Consider the following 13,752-nt stretch of genomic DNA (forward strand, 5'->3'; position numbering starts at 1 on the left):
GTTTTATGGCTAATTATGAGATGTTCGGCTAATATGAATACTTTACAAAGTTTTAGGATAATGGGTTTATCGATGGGTTTTATCGTGGTGGACGTGAGGTTGAAAGGAAATCTGTGCTGTCGATATTTTGATTGCGATAGGATGATGTAGCTGTTTATCTCAGGCGGTAGAAAGGAAGTGAAAAAGAAAAATTGGCGATGAGAGGGTAAAAAAGCTCGAGTCTTAGCCGAGTTGTTTAATATGAAAATCAGTTGATTTAATTTTATTTGGCGATTATAAATTCCGGGCGCACGGAGGTTGTTGTTTGCATACAAAAGTCGGAATTTATCTGTTTATCACCGGAGCTGAGTGGATGTTAAACACTTTTTACGTTCGTCCTAATGATAGAAAACAGAAGAAGTACACGTGTTGTTTGCTCATCAACAACACCAACGTGCTAAGTGCCCGAGTTGGTGTAATAAAAATCATTTAGTGCTGTTTCTCAGTTATTAATCGACACTTACCTATAGATTATTACTCCCATAAAGCTCGGAACTAAGTCATCGTGTAAAATCACATTGACCGCGACAGCATGGGCCTCTGCGCTGAGACCCAGCCTTGAAAGTCTAGGACAAATAAAGCGCGCGAGCTTTCACAATTCTGGCACCAATCACTCGCGATATTATTGCAAAAATGCTGAAAAGTCGAGCATTTGACGGCGAGTGTGTTAGCCTTCGAGGCCCGGGAACGAAATAACTTATCTGGTCCGGCTGAGAGAGCAGCCGCTTCTCCCTTCTCTTCGGACGGGCACCGCTGGAACACGAAGGATTTTCGAACGTAGGTCGCAGACGCGTCGGCGCGTTTTACTTGCATCCCTTCCTCGCCTGCAACTACCCTCGGCTGTCTCGCTTTACCCCGTACTCTATTTTGAATTTCTTTGCCTGTTCGAGCTACCCCCGAGGTCGTTTCTATGATCCGTCTCGTATGGATTTTACCACCAATCATCGCAGGGGCTCTCGGTCACTGGCAAGCCGCCGATGCCGCAGTCATTGATGGAAAATATGTTTTATTCAATTTGACGTGGCTGTTTAAGGGCGACTAGCAAAGAAAAAGGGACGCGTTTTTCGGAATACTTAAGCTTATTTCGGCGATCCCTCAATTTTCGACGCCGACAGGGGATACAAACTGTAATTTCTTTATGTTTTTCGGCGGTTGTAAAAAGAATTCGCAAGAAGTGCCACATATTTTTGCGTGGATTTTTTTCTGATGACAAGGGCCAACGAGTGATGTTTGCGGTTTTAATTGCGAGAACGTTTCGAGTCTGCTTCTAAAGCTAAATTATTTGTTGCCAAGGACTGGAGTAAAAAGCTCGCCAATTAACAAAGAAAAAATATAGAAAAAACTAATTAAATTTGTTCTAGTGAGTGTATTGCGCAAGCTTCGCGAAAAGCTCGAGGGTATCAAGTGATTTTGAACGAATTATCTTCTGTTTTTGTTACCATACGTCTCTCTTTGTTACACAGTCGATAAACTTTGCTCTGCCCAATACAATACCGCTTGAAAAACGGGGAATTTACCCCCAGTTGCCAGTCAAGAAAGCGCATGCGTGGCGTCTTATACACGAGCTTTTGTTTTTAGTTGCTTAAAAGCTCGAAGTAGGATCCACGGAAGCTCGCAAATTAGTAGGCGGAACACACACAAACCCACCATAAATAAAAATTCCCACATTGAACAACTCTGTCGAGTAATTAAAACTAGCGAATAAAATCGAATTCATTTAGCGATTAGTTCGGCACGCGTTCCGCCGTTTTCCGAGCAAACAAAGGCTTAAATGGGGAGGTAGAATGACGGCGGTTGCGCCCCGGACTAGAGAAATAAAATTAGCGTAATTTTTTTCAGGACACAATTCGTTAGGCAACTTCGAATAAATTAGGGGTTTGGCCATTTACTTTTATTTATTTTTCGTGTTTTTCGGTCGGCTGGAATTGGAAAAACAAAAACAGTGTTATGGGAGGACGCGTGCGGTTTGTGCGAACAACAATTACGGGACATGCACACCGACGAATTTTCTCTCTCCCTTTCAGCGTCTCTGACTCTATTTAACCAAATTAAATTAGTTACCTGGGAATCAAACGGCCTCATCTGCGACAGCCCGATCTGGAAAAATTAATCCCATCCCGAAAATACTCGGATTTAATTAACCGAAAATTGAATCTGTAGAGAACGATTTTTATAAAACTGAATTCATAAATTTTATACTGAACTCACATAGTGGGTACTTTGATTAAAGATTTTTTATTCACTGTAAAATTATTGTGAGTGACATTTGAACTTGTAAACCTCTAACGTATTGACTATAATTCACAATTCTAATTTAAATTTTTAATTGATTTTGAAAAATACTTCAATATTTAGAAGCTAATAAATTCAGGTAATAGCTGGTTAAGTTTGTAAACATTTATAATCTTAACAATTGCCACTTATAGTCAACTTTTTCTAGTCAATCAATAAAGTTAACTTTACTATGCACGCTTACTGAAATGCGGCTAGTGCATTATGCATTCCCCATTTGTCCGTTGCAAAACAATCTAAAAATAGGCAAAACCATATTTCATATAAGAATAGGTAAAGACACATTATTATGTTTTAATTTTTATATAAATGAATGTATAAATTAAAAGTATGTAGTGGTATACCAGGTAAATAAAAAGTATGGAACCAGGCGTTTTTTTCGTAAACTAAGCACTTTACGAAAAAAATAATTACTTTAGCGTAAAGTACAATTAAAATGTGACCATTTATCAAGAATAACATTTTTCGAAATTTTTTTTAGGTTTCGAGTTCGGGAATTTTTTTTTTCAAATGGCAACCCACCATGGTAATTTTTTTAATTAAATATTATGATCTAAAAATGACCTCTAATTAAATAAAATTATTTTTTTGCCAGCACTTTTTTTTTTTTGATTAATTGTTAAAGTTGCGTTCCGAGCTCATCACGAAGATTTTCCCAACTTAACCTAAGTGGTTGTTTCATGCATTTCATCATAGGAGAGCGCTGATTTCTATGCAGGTGCTTTGGGGTGGTTTCGAATGGACTAAAAATAGAAGAAAATGATTTGTTATTAGATTTTTAGATCTATCCGGAACCACACCAAAGCACAAAAAACAAAAAACCGGGCTCTCCAACGACCAAAGTCATGAAACGACCCCCTCGTTCAAGTTCGGAAAATCTTCGTGATATGCTCGGAACGCAACTTTAACAATTAATTAAAAAAAAAGTACTGACTAAAAAACAACTCTGTTTAATTAGAGGTCATTTTTAGATCATAATCTTTAATTAAAAAAAATTACCAGGGTGGGTTGCCATTAAAAAAAAAAATTCCAGAACTCAAAAACTAAACGAAATTTCGAAAAATGTTATTCTTGATAAATGGTCACATTTTAATTGTACTTTACGCAACACTAGACATGAGTCTAACTTAAGAGCGCGGAATCAAACTATCGAGCGATCAAGATAATTTGTAATCCAGTCATCTTTGCATCTGAGAACGTATGTCCAACTGCACGTGAAACGTCAAATAAATTGACAAGTCGAAAGGTAAAACAGCAAAATGGGCTGGAATTAGTCGACGACGTATAATAATACGTGTAGAACCGCTCTTATTTGAAGGTAAATTACAAATTTAATTATTATAATCATCACCTTTTTAATCATGTCATTTTACCTTTCGACTTGTCATTTTACTTGACATTTAACAGACATACGTTTTCGGATCTAAGGATGAATCGATTACAAATTATCTTGATTGCTCGATATATGTATGTTCTTGAAGTAGTTTATTAAACGTTCCGTGGCGCTGCAACTAAAACTTAATAAAATATCTAGTAGACGGCAGTAACGCGGCAGGGTACTTCGTTCTTACTGGCTATTTACAACCCCTTTCTCAACTATAATAAGCTAGTACTAGTTTACCATCTATTTCAAAACCCTCAAAACTACAAAAAGTTAGTAACAGACTACGCTTAAACCGATCACAACTCTCAGTCATCAGCTGTGACATAAAATAATTAAATTAGTCTCCTGTCCTAAATAAAATATTGCTACGTCAGTTTTTAAGCGATTTTATCTTGTAGTGTAAGTAACGGACCATTTCTTGGGTGGTGATAAAGGACATCCAACTGAGTTAAAAGTTCTCATGACAAAAAATTGTTTCAGCCTTTTTTCAGTCTTTGATGAATATTTTCATAAAGCTTTTCTTTCATTAGAAAGAATAATGAAAAACGCGATATGTAATTGCCTTAACTAAACTACTATTGAATAATGAAAAACTTTTTGTTGCTGCTTAAACAATTGTTATTCAAACGCACTTAATCTGTAAAAAATGTTACATTTTAAAATTAAGCAGTGTTTGTCAGTTCCCCCACACCAGCGGGGGCTTTGAAAAACCCTATGGTCAATTCCAACACGGGTTGAAGAATTTGGGATTAAAGGATTAAGGTGCAGTGTGGGCAATATATATTTTTTTTAATTATGTGTCTATTATTCAATTTTTTTTTGTTTTTTGCGCTTTACGAAACAGCACAAGCACCAACTAGCGGCATTTGTTGCAACTGTGCTATTAGTTCTTAATGTTCTTGTAATTTGAAAAAAAAAGTAGATAAGCATTAAACCGTGGGTTATTCTTTACAAGTTTTAACAACAAGAAATTACCATATGCTGCTCGTACAGTGATGGACAGTGAATTTCGTCCACCCAATTTCTGTGAATTCACAAAAATTCACTGTAGTCTGTGCTTTATTGTCATGATAACTGACATTCAAATACGTAAATTTAATCAAATTTGAACATGCCAGCAGTAAGTGCGTTTAAAATAAAATAAAAATTATCTCTCTGGTACAAGAAGGTATGTCTGAAAGACGTGTCTCTATACTTTTGGGCATACCAAGAACTACCATTTCAAAGGACAAAGATAAAAAGTAGCAAGAAGCATCGAGCATTCTATCAACATGACAAATGTTAATCAAAATTCTGAAACAAGGTTAGGAAAACTTAAAGACTAATTTACACTTTTAATCTGTCAGGGAAATTGGGTGAACGAAATTCACTGTCCATCACTGTACTACAAATGGCTGATAAGGCTTTATTTAATAATTTGTTACAATTTCAGTATTTCAAAGTTGAGGTTATGTTCTTGGTCTTCTGATCGTTTTAATTTTTCATTTGGTTTATAGTTTTATAATGCAAGTAAAAAAATACGAAGAAAAAACAACTATTTGGAGGGAAAATCGTTGACGCTGTGAAAATTTCTGTGGTGTATTCTCAGATCATGTTGTGATGGTCGGGATGGCTAATGCCTGTTCATGCATAGTTTTTCCAACACATAATCGTGTGTTTAACTATATGATAATCAAGAAATAATCAAATTTTACTTTGAATTAAGCGAAAGTGACATTAAAGTTGACAGCATTGACAGCTATGTCAATCGTAGTGGATTGTTCCCAAGGTAATGGTACGCTCAAAATTCATACTTTTTGATTTTTCAGTGCGGTGTAGAGTTTAGTTTAAGCCCAAATAACTTGAGAACGGTACATTTTGGCGATATGGAACAAGAGTACCTTTTTTTATAAAAAAATGATTGCGCTTTTGATTTTTGGCATCAAAGTTATGACCCAAAAACTGTAAGGGTTCCATTGTTACAGAAATGTATAGCTTTTACATAGACTTCACTGTTGTGAAAACTTCTAGTTTTTTGAGAGTGACGACATAACTTTTCTACGGGCTATACAGGCTGTTCCGTCTAAACCCCACATTAAAAGTATTGGGTGTTTGAATAATCAAATTTATTTGAAAATTGGTACATAGCCATAATCCATTAAATTCTCATAAATGAAAATATTTTCAAGATGGCGGCACTTCCGCTTATAGCAGAAGTCGGTGTCAACTTTCTTATTTTAAATGGAAAGGTATATTTTTCACTGCGTTTTTTGGATTAATCGGGTTATTTTAAGGGAGTTTTCATCAGCTTTCCCCATACTTAAATTTAGCCGTTTTGAAATATTTGGAGTTTTTCAAAAATTTTTGGATCTGCGCCTTATACTTTAAAAATCACTAACTCTGCCATTTTTTAAGATTTTGAATTCGTATTTTTGGCGTTTGAAAGGGAAAGCTTAGATCCTTTTTCTGGTGTTTTCAAATTTTGAAAAAAAAAATAACATACCCCAAAATTTTAAGATTACTTTTGTAATAATGCAAATACTCATAACTCAATATTTTCAAATGAAATACCCCAATTTTTACTTTACTAAATAGAAGAGAATCTAATTGTGCATTGATCTGTATTAACATTGCCTATACCTACCTAAATTTAATAATTTTCAAGTTATGGACTTTTTGTTAAGACTACAGAATATTTATTACTAGCCACACCCGTTTTCACATAGTTTCCTATGGAAATCAAAAATTTCAAAATTTTCTCTAAACAAACGTCAACAAATTACTACTACTATTTGACAAATAGTGCCAAAATATGAAGAATCAAAGTTATGCAAACCTAATTATTATTGATAGATTCTTCCATGCGATCATTATTTAAAGCTAACAAGTGAGAAACATTTATTTTTGTTTAATGAACATCATAATGTTGTTACACTCTCCATAAATACAAAATAAATTAATTAAATCTAAGTTTGAGTAGTTTTGACTCTCCATATTTTGGCACTATTTGTCAAATAATAAGTCACTGTTGACGTTTATTGAGAAACAATTTTGACATTTTTGATTTCCATAGCAAACTATACGAAAACGTAATAGGTTTTCGACAGTCACCATAACTTAAAAATTATTAAATTTTGGTATAGGAAATGTTAATACAGATCGATGCAGAATTAAATTCTCTTCCATTTAGTAAAATAAAAATTTCATTTGGAAAAATTGAGTTATGGGTATTTGAATTATTACAAAAGTAACTTTAAAATTTTAGGGTTTGTTAATTTTTTTTTCAAAATTTAAAAAACCAGAAAAAAGATCTAAACTTTCTCTTTCAAACGCAAAAAAAACGAATTAAAAACTTTAAGAAATAGCAGAGTTACCGATTTTTAAAGTGTAAGGTGAAGATCCAAAAAATTTTAGAAAAACTTTACATATTTCAAAAACGGCTAAATTTTGGTATAGGGAAAGATGATGAAAACTCTCTTAAAAGAACCCGATTAATCCAAAAATGCAGTAAAAAATATACCTTTCCATTTAAAATAAGAATGTTGCGGCCGACTTCCGGTATTACCGGAAGTGCCGCTATCTTGAAAATATTTTCATTTAGAAGGACTTAATGGATTATGGCTGTGTACCAATTTTCAAATAAATATGATTATTCGAACTTCCAATACTTTTAATGTGTGGTTTAGACGGAACAGCCTGTATAAAGGTTTCATTTGATACAACCAACATCCTTCATATTAAGTTCCCAATCATTTTGTGACATTTCTAAATGAAGAAGTTTAGTTGGAGGTTCTGAAATATCGTCGACAGCTTTCCGCTTGATGACGTTACTCACAGCCTGTCTTGCAATGGTTGTCAAAAGATTCGTGGTTATGACTACCATTTTCCTCGATTAATTCATTTTCATTTGCTATAGTAGAATATATCACGGCACCACACTTTTTATTAAAACATCTCCAGCGAATTTTACCACACTTTCTCACATGGGCTTTGTAAAATTTATAATTGTTCACAACTAACAATTTCATTCCTTTTTCACTTAATATCACAGATGGGACTCTTTCCATTGCGGTCTTTTACTTTAAGAGACAATTTTTACAAATAATGAAAATTTTGACAATACCTAACTTTTTAAATATCTGACTCCACCATAATTAGATAACCATCCTTTTAGACAGCGGGTGGTAAATGTTCGTGGTGGAACTGAAGACTTGGCTTAATCCCTAAACAAGTAGTTTACCTAAATAGTTGTGCCGCCGTGGCGGAACTGACATACGTCCTTGGACATACGTCCAAAGTTAAGTATCAGTCCAATGCAGTTTAAAAATCGAAAAAAAAAACGTTCCAGATTTATCTTTTGCTTGCATTCGCATGTCCCTTGATAAAACGTTTATTTAAGTGCTACAGCGCGCCTCTTCCCCTACGTTATTAAAAAAACGTTTTCTTCGTCAATTTACCAATTAACTTGGCATTTAATAACTTCTAAAACAACTTAATGGCAATAAATCCATTATTGCCATTTAAAGTAAACGGTGTGTAGAATTGATGTTTGAACGAAAGTCGTCTTTTTCAATTATTATTAATTTGGAGCAGAACCCTTGAATATGCATTCAAGCTTAACCTGATGTCAATTTCAGCTAATGAGATTTTTTGTCATCGATTTTTAAAAATTCCATTAAAACTTTTAGATTAGACCTAATTATTATTACATTATGAATATGACTTTTATCGTGAAATATCTATTTACTTACACAACAACAAAGAACAAAGTAAGGTTTTTTATTAGAGATGTACGAGTACACTAATTATAACTATTACCATATTCATTATTATCAGCTGGTTTTATATAATATTTATAGCCAATTTATACTAATCGAATAATACTACCCATTCAACTGTCAATAACAATTTCTGAGAGGATATAATTAAGACTTATTGTCATGAATATTAAAGTTTTCTATTAAGTCGACAGTTTTATTATAAGTAGTTAGATATATAAAAAAAGGCAGAGTTTCTACAATTAAAATATTTGTGATGCTATTTTTTGTCCAACAAACTGCTCACATGCAACCTCAAAGTAATATTTTCTATGCTTCATTGTTTTTTTCTCATAGCGGAAAAAACTTAATTGATTAAAAGAATAATGCCGATGTGCACCTGTAGTGCACTTAGAAAAATTACAAATTGCCTGATACACACAGCTACAAAATTGTAATGTAATAACAGAGAAAGTCTTGTTTATCTCTTAGTTTCAAAAGCGATCGGCTGTCGTTTTATAAGGTCACCGAGTTAAAAGATAATCGAACTTGACATTACCAACGTAATTTAGGCCACATAGGTCCTATTTTTAAATGTATTTTAGATTCCGGTTTCCCCTACGTGTCGATCAAAAGGATCGATCGGTGTTTATCGTTTCTCCGGGCTTTAAAAGGGATTAAAGTCTTTCATCCAAAATCGGACTGCTTTAATCTAATAATTTTCTAAAAAAGTCACGTTAAGTGTGGCAGGATAGAATGGATTAAAAAAATGCGGATAATGAATTTGGTTTAGCAATCTGAACTGGAAACGTGTTGTGTTATACAGGGTTATTAACGCTTTGTTCTTTTATCGACGACACGAGAAATTCTTTTATATTAAATGTGCTGCCTTTTTTGTACGATTATAAACATTTTGCCAATTTTGCTCTTTTTAGAGTTGCAGTTTTATTTGGCAAACGTGGTCTTCATTTAAGGTTATTGTGTAAAAAGAATTGTTTTCGTTTGTCATAAATTTATGTAACAATAACCATTTTGATATTAGTCATAAAACTGTGAGGAGAAATATACAATTATATATAAGGCGAAATATACAATATATAATTATTTATTATTTTATTAACTAATCATCAATTTTTAGCATATAGGAAACAATTTCAAAAACTTTCCTTATTTATTATAATATAATTCTATTCTCCTTCCCTTTCTAGTAGACTCTGCGATCACGTAATCATAGAAGGTTGGATGTTTGGATTTTTCTTTTATTTTATAGTGTAAATAACATGCTTCTTTTGCCAAAAAAGACGACTATATTTTATTCACGCTCAACCCGAAACTTAAGGTAACCGTCGTGATTTATCTGAGACTCGTATTTAAGATTAAGATTTTTCAATAAAGTGTCTTTCAAGTTAAAACTATAAAACTTGTGTCACTAATATTGAATCAGAAATTTTACTAAACTCGGAAATTATTATAAAAAAGTAGGGAAGGGCGAGGTAAAATGACGAATGGAGACAGATAACGAACTCAGTATTTCTCACATTTTATCACAGAGAACAAACAGCACGTCCCAGAGTGCATAAAAGTCCCCTAGTGATGTTAAATGTTCCTCACTAGGATAAATAAGCATGCGTGCACATTGAAGCAAGTTGTGACAAAAAGTTTATATAAAACCTATGTCATTGTAATTTTATGAACTTCAAAAGAAAATCAGCATTCTACGTTAAGTGTTTCAACTTCTTCACTATATTGTTCTGAAAGTACAACTCAATTCATAGGAGGTTTATTTCTGTTACAATAGCTTTGTTTTGATAAAAATAGCGTGAAGGAGAAAGATGACGAATTTTTAACGGGGAAACATAACGATTAATTTTTAATTCTCCTGCAAGCCACCACCTTCAGCCACAGCCTATGATTTCCCAAACTCATTCCCAATCTATGGATCTAATTCCATCTACTTCTTCGACTCTTCCTCTACTTTCAATCGCAAATAAAAAAAACTGCCAGAAAACAAAGGAAAAAATTGCCGTCGTTTCTTTTATCGAGAACTCTTGTAAAAAAGGCGTTGTAACAGAAAAAATAAAGAAGTAAGAAGAGAAAGAGCTGAAAAACAGAAAAGTTTGACAAAGAAGGCGAACATAAAGAAAGCACGTAATCAATTGGACTTTTTTCATCTTCTGAAGACGAGCCATTTTATACTATACCTACCTTACGTCGAATTTCGAAGAAGGCAAATAACATTGTGCATCATATGTTCAGAAGAAGGCAAGAATGAACTATGGTACCAGTGTTTCAAGTGTTTCAAGCGGACTCATTATGAGTGTTCCCGATGGAATCAGAAGGAGGCCAGCCATACGCCCTACAAATGCGACTTCTGCACTTCTTTTCAGTTCTTGTACTTTTTTTAATAAAGGTACTTGTTAATAAAGGATTTTTTAATGCTTTCAAATCTTAAGTTTTTATTTAATTAGAGGTCGCCTTTAGATTATAATCTTTTATTAAAAAAATTGTCATGGTGAGTTGCGATTAAATTTTTTTTTGCTAAACTCAAAAACTAATAAGAATAAAAAAAATATTTTTGAAAAACACTCACATTTTTATAGTACTTCACACTGCATTAATATTTTTTTTTATAAAGTAATTGGTTCAATACTCTTTATTCACCCAGTAAAATAAGCGTAGACGTACACGTAATTATTCGGCCTGACATTAATGTTTTCTATATGTTGTAATACCTATGTCTGAAGAAAAGTCGGTGCAACACCAACAAATCGCATTCCTCTGCAGAGATGCGACAGTCTCTAATCCTCACAATTTGTGTAAATCCGCGTTAAAACTTGTGAAAAGCTGAAAGTTCGTCGACGTTCGAAGTAATAAATTTCACTTTAAAATAGACTCAAAATCATATTTTAATTAATGTTTTGCTCTTTGCCGCTTGTATAATTTAATAATTTGAAAAATACACGATGTTAAGGTTGCCGTCGTGTTTCCTCTAGACCTTCAGGGGATTTAATTAATTCGCGCGGCCGCAGCCCCCTGGAAGGTGCCTAGAAAAGCATTCCTGCATGTTGAGTGGCATTTAATATTCAAATATCTGCCCGGTTAAAAATGGAGGTGTTGATTTTAACGTTAGAAATGGAAATTTAAACACGGCATGTATACGTATAATAAAGTCGCGTGGCGACCAAAAGACAAAAATTAAAAGTTGTGTCTATTCAGGGGCACAGGGTCGGCTCTGGCATATTAATAGGGCAGTATCCCGGTTACCTGCCAGCTTGACGAGGGTGGAAATCCTTATCTGATGACTGCCCGGCTTACGTAACCACAGGATATATTCACTTTGACCAATCCGAGTGAAAACAAAATATAAAATATCACCGCGCCCAGCCACTGTCAACTTTAATAAATTCAACATTGATAATACTTTGAGAGCGAGGGCGGAAAAGCGCGTGCCAGAAATGTTTAATAACATCAATAAACCGCACCCGAATGTGATGATCCGAATTTACTCCATGATTTGCATTTTAAAGAAGATACAATCGTCTAGACACTTGTTTTTGTATGAAATAATTCATTCTAGCTGAGGCTTATTAAACTTGCTGTTGAATTCGATTTGGTCGAAGAAAGTTCAAAACATATTTCAAAGTAAAAAAACTCCGGCGGATTTTCTAATGAAAACCGAGGATTCTGACAGCGATGATGGATGAAAATGATCCAAATTGATATGAATGAAACATAAATTATATTCATTTTGCTAATTAATCGGTTAATATCACTCCTAATGAAAAGTTATTACCCTTTAATGATTGCATCGAAAATTTTACAGCAGTTACTAAACTTCGGGTTCAACGAAATTAAAATAAATTGACCGCGCTCCAAAATTTATGACAGTGCCATCTAGAGACAAGTCTTCTAGAAGAAGTACAGTTTCCCCCCAAATATTCGATTGCTTGTTTATGTCACTTTCTTTAGATGGCTCTGTAATATTATTATTGCATTACATTTGCGAGTACTTTGGTATCATAATTTTCTATTTTTATTTTTGAATATAAATGCATGTTTAAAACAGAGTACATCAAAATTTTATTGTAATCCATTGTCGATATAAGAATGAACAAAACGACAGTAACTACATACCTCTTTGTTAATATCGCTATACAACTGTAACACTTTGTTTCAAAATTAACAAGTTGTACGAGAATCGGATTTTTCTTTAAATTGCCACTGTTCTACTAATAACTAATGAATTACACCTCAAAGTTTTAAGAGAAGCTAGTTACACGTTCATTCAGTTTTCTTTACAGCAATTTTGAAACGGTTGGTAAGTGTTTCTGTATGATCCTGATCACTGATCATTTTGAAACTAGTATTTTTCCTTAATTGATTTAATTGCAATAATATTTATTAAAAACGTTTTTATAAATTGCTTGTTAATAATGGGCTAGACTTTTAAAAATTTGTTAAAAGTATTAAGTAGTTTAGTACCAGTACTAGAAATTTATTAGGTACATTACAACTATATACAAAGTGGTTATAAATGATTTTGATCTAGCCAGCCGTGAATTTTCCATGTAGAAAAATACCGCTTTCCGAAAATAGGGGTATCTACTTGTTTTTCAAATCAAAATTAAAAAAACGCCGTTTACTAAGCGTCCACTTCAAAAATAGACTTCAACTTGTTTTCTTCCAAACTATACATTATTATCAATTATTATTATTGGAAATTAGTTGAAACAATAAAAGTTTAATTAACAACAATTTATTATTAATTAATAAAGTGACACTAATGACAAAACTAGATTTTTCAAAAAAAGTAGAGCGGCACAAATAAAGTTACATGCAAATAAAATCCAAAGCTGGCTAGATGAATATCATTTATAACCACTCTGTATTACAGTCTAATAAATCAATTAATTTTTTGATATACAGGGTGATTCATCTCAGCTCCGGTCTTCTGTAGATCTGTTATCATTTAAGTGAGAATTTTGATATTTTGTAACCTTTATTTATACAGGGTGATTCAGCTTAAATAACCCACTTGACCCCTCTTGGCAGATAACCCAGAATACACAAAGCAATTATTCCTTTATTCATATTAGAATTTTGAATGTTTCATGAATCAAAGATTGCTGTTTGAAAAATATCGGAAGTGTCACTGTCACACGCACATGCGACAATACATTTCACCAATGGCAATTTTTCGAATAAGCGCAATTTTATTTTATAGAAAAGGAAGAGGTAAATCAAAAATTAGTTATTTCAAAGCCGACGCTTTATGTGGCTACCCGCACTTTGCTCAAAAGC

At 33.3% G+C, this 13,752-nt stretch overlaps 1 protein-coding gene across 2 annotated transcripts in view; it reads right to left on the bottom strand.

Annotated features, from left to right (window-relative positions):
• The window catches only part of LOC123015755, a 74,248-nt gene extending 73,501 nt beyond the window's left edge, over positions 1–747 (bottom strand). For both annotated transcript variants that reach the window (XM_044415670.1, XM_044415671.1), the window contains exon 1: positions 504–747. The gene's annotated coding sequence lies outside the window, so the exon portion shown is untranslated. The remainder of the gene's footprint in view (positions 1–503) is intronic.
• Between the last annotated feature and the right edge of the window lie 13,005 nt (positions 748–13,752).

The sequence above is a fragment of the Tribolium madens genome, unplaced genomic scaffold, assembly GCF_015345945.1.
Source record: "Tribolium madens isolate multiple individuals breed KSU strain unplaced genomic scaffold, Tmad_KSU_1.1 Scaffold_19;HRSCAF=116;Tcas5.2_LG9, whole genome shotgun sequence".
Lineage (NCBI taxonomy): Eukaryota > Metazoa > Arthropoda > Insecta > Coleoptera > Tenebrionidae > Tribolium > Tribolium madens.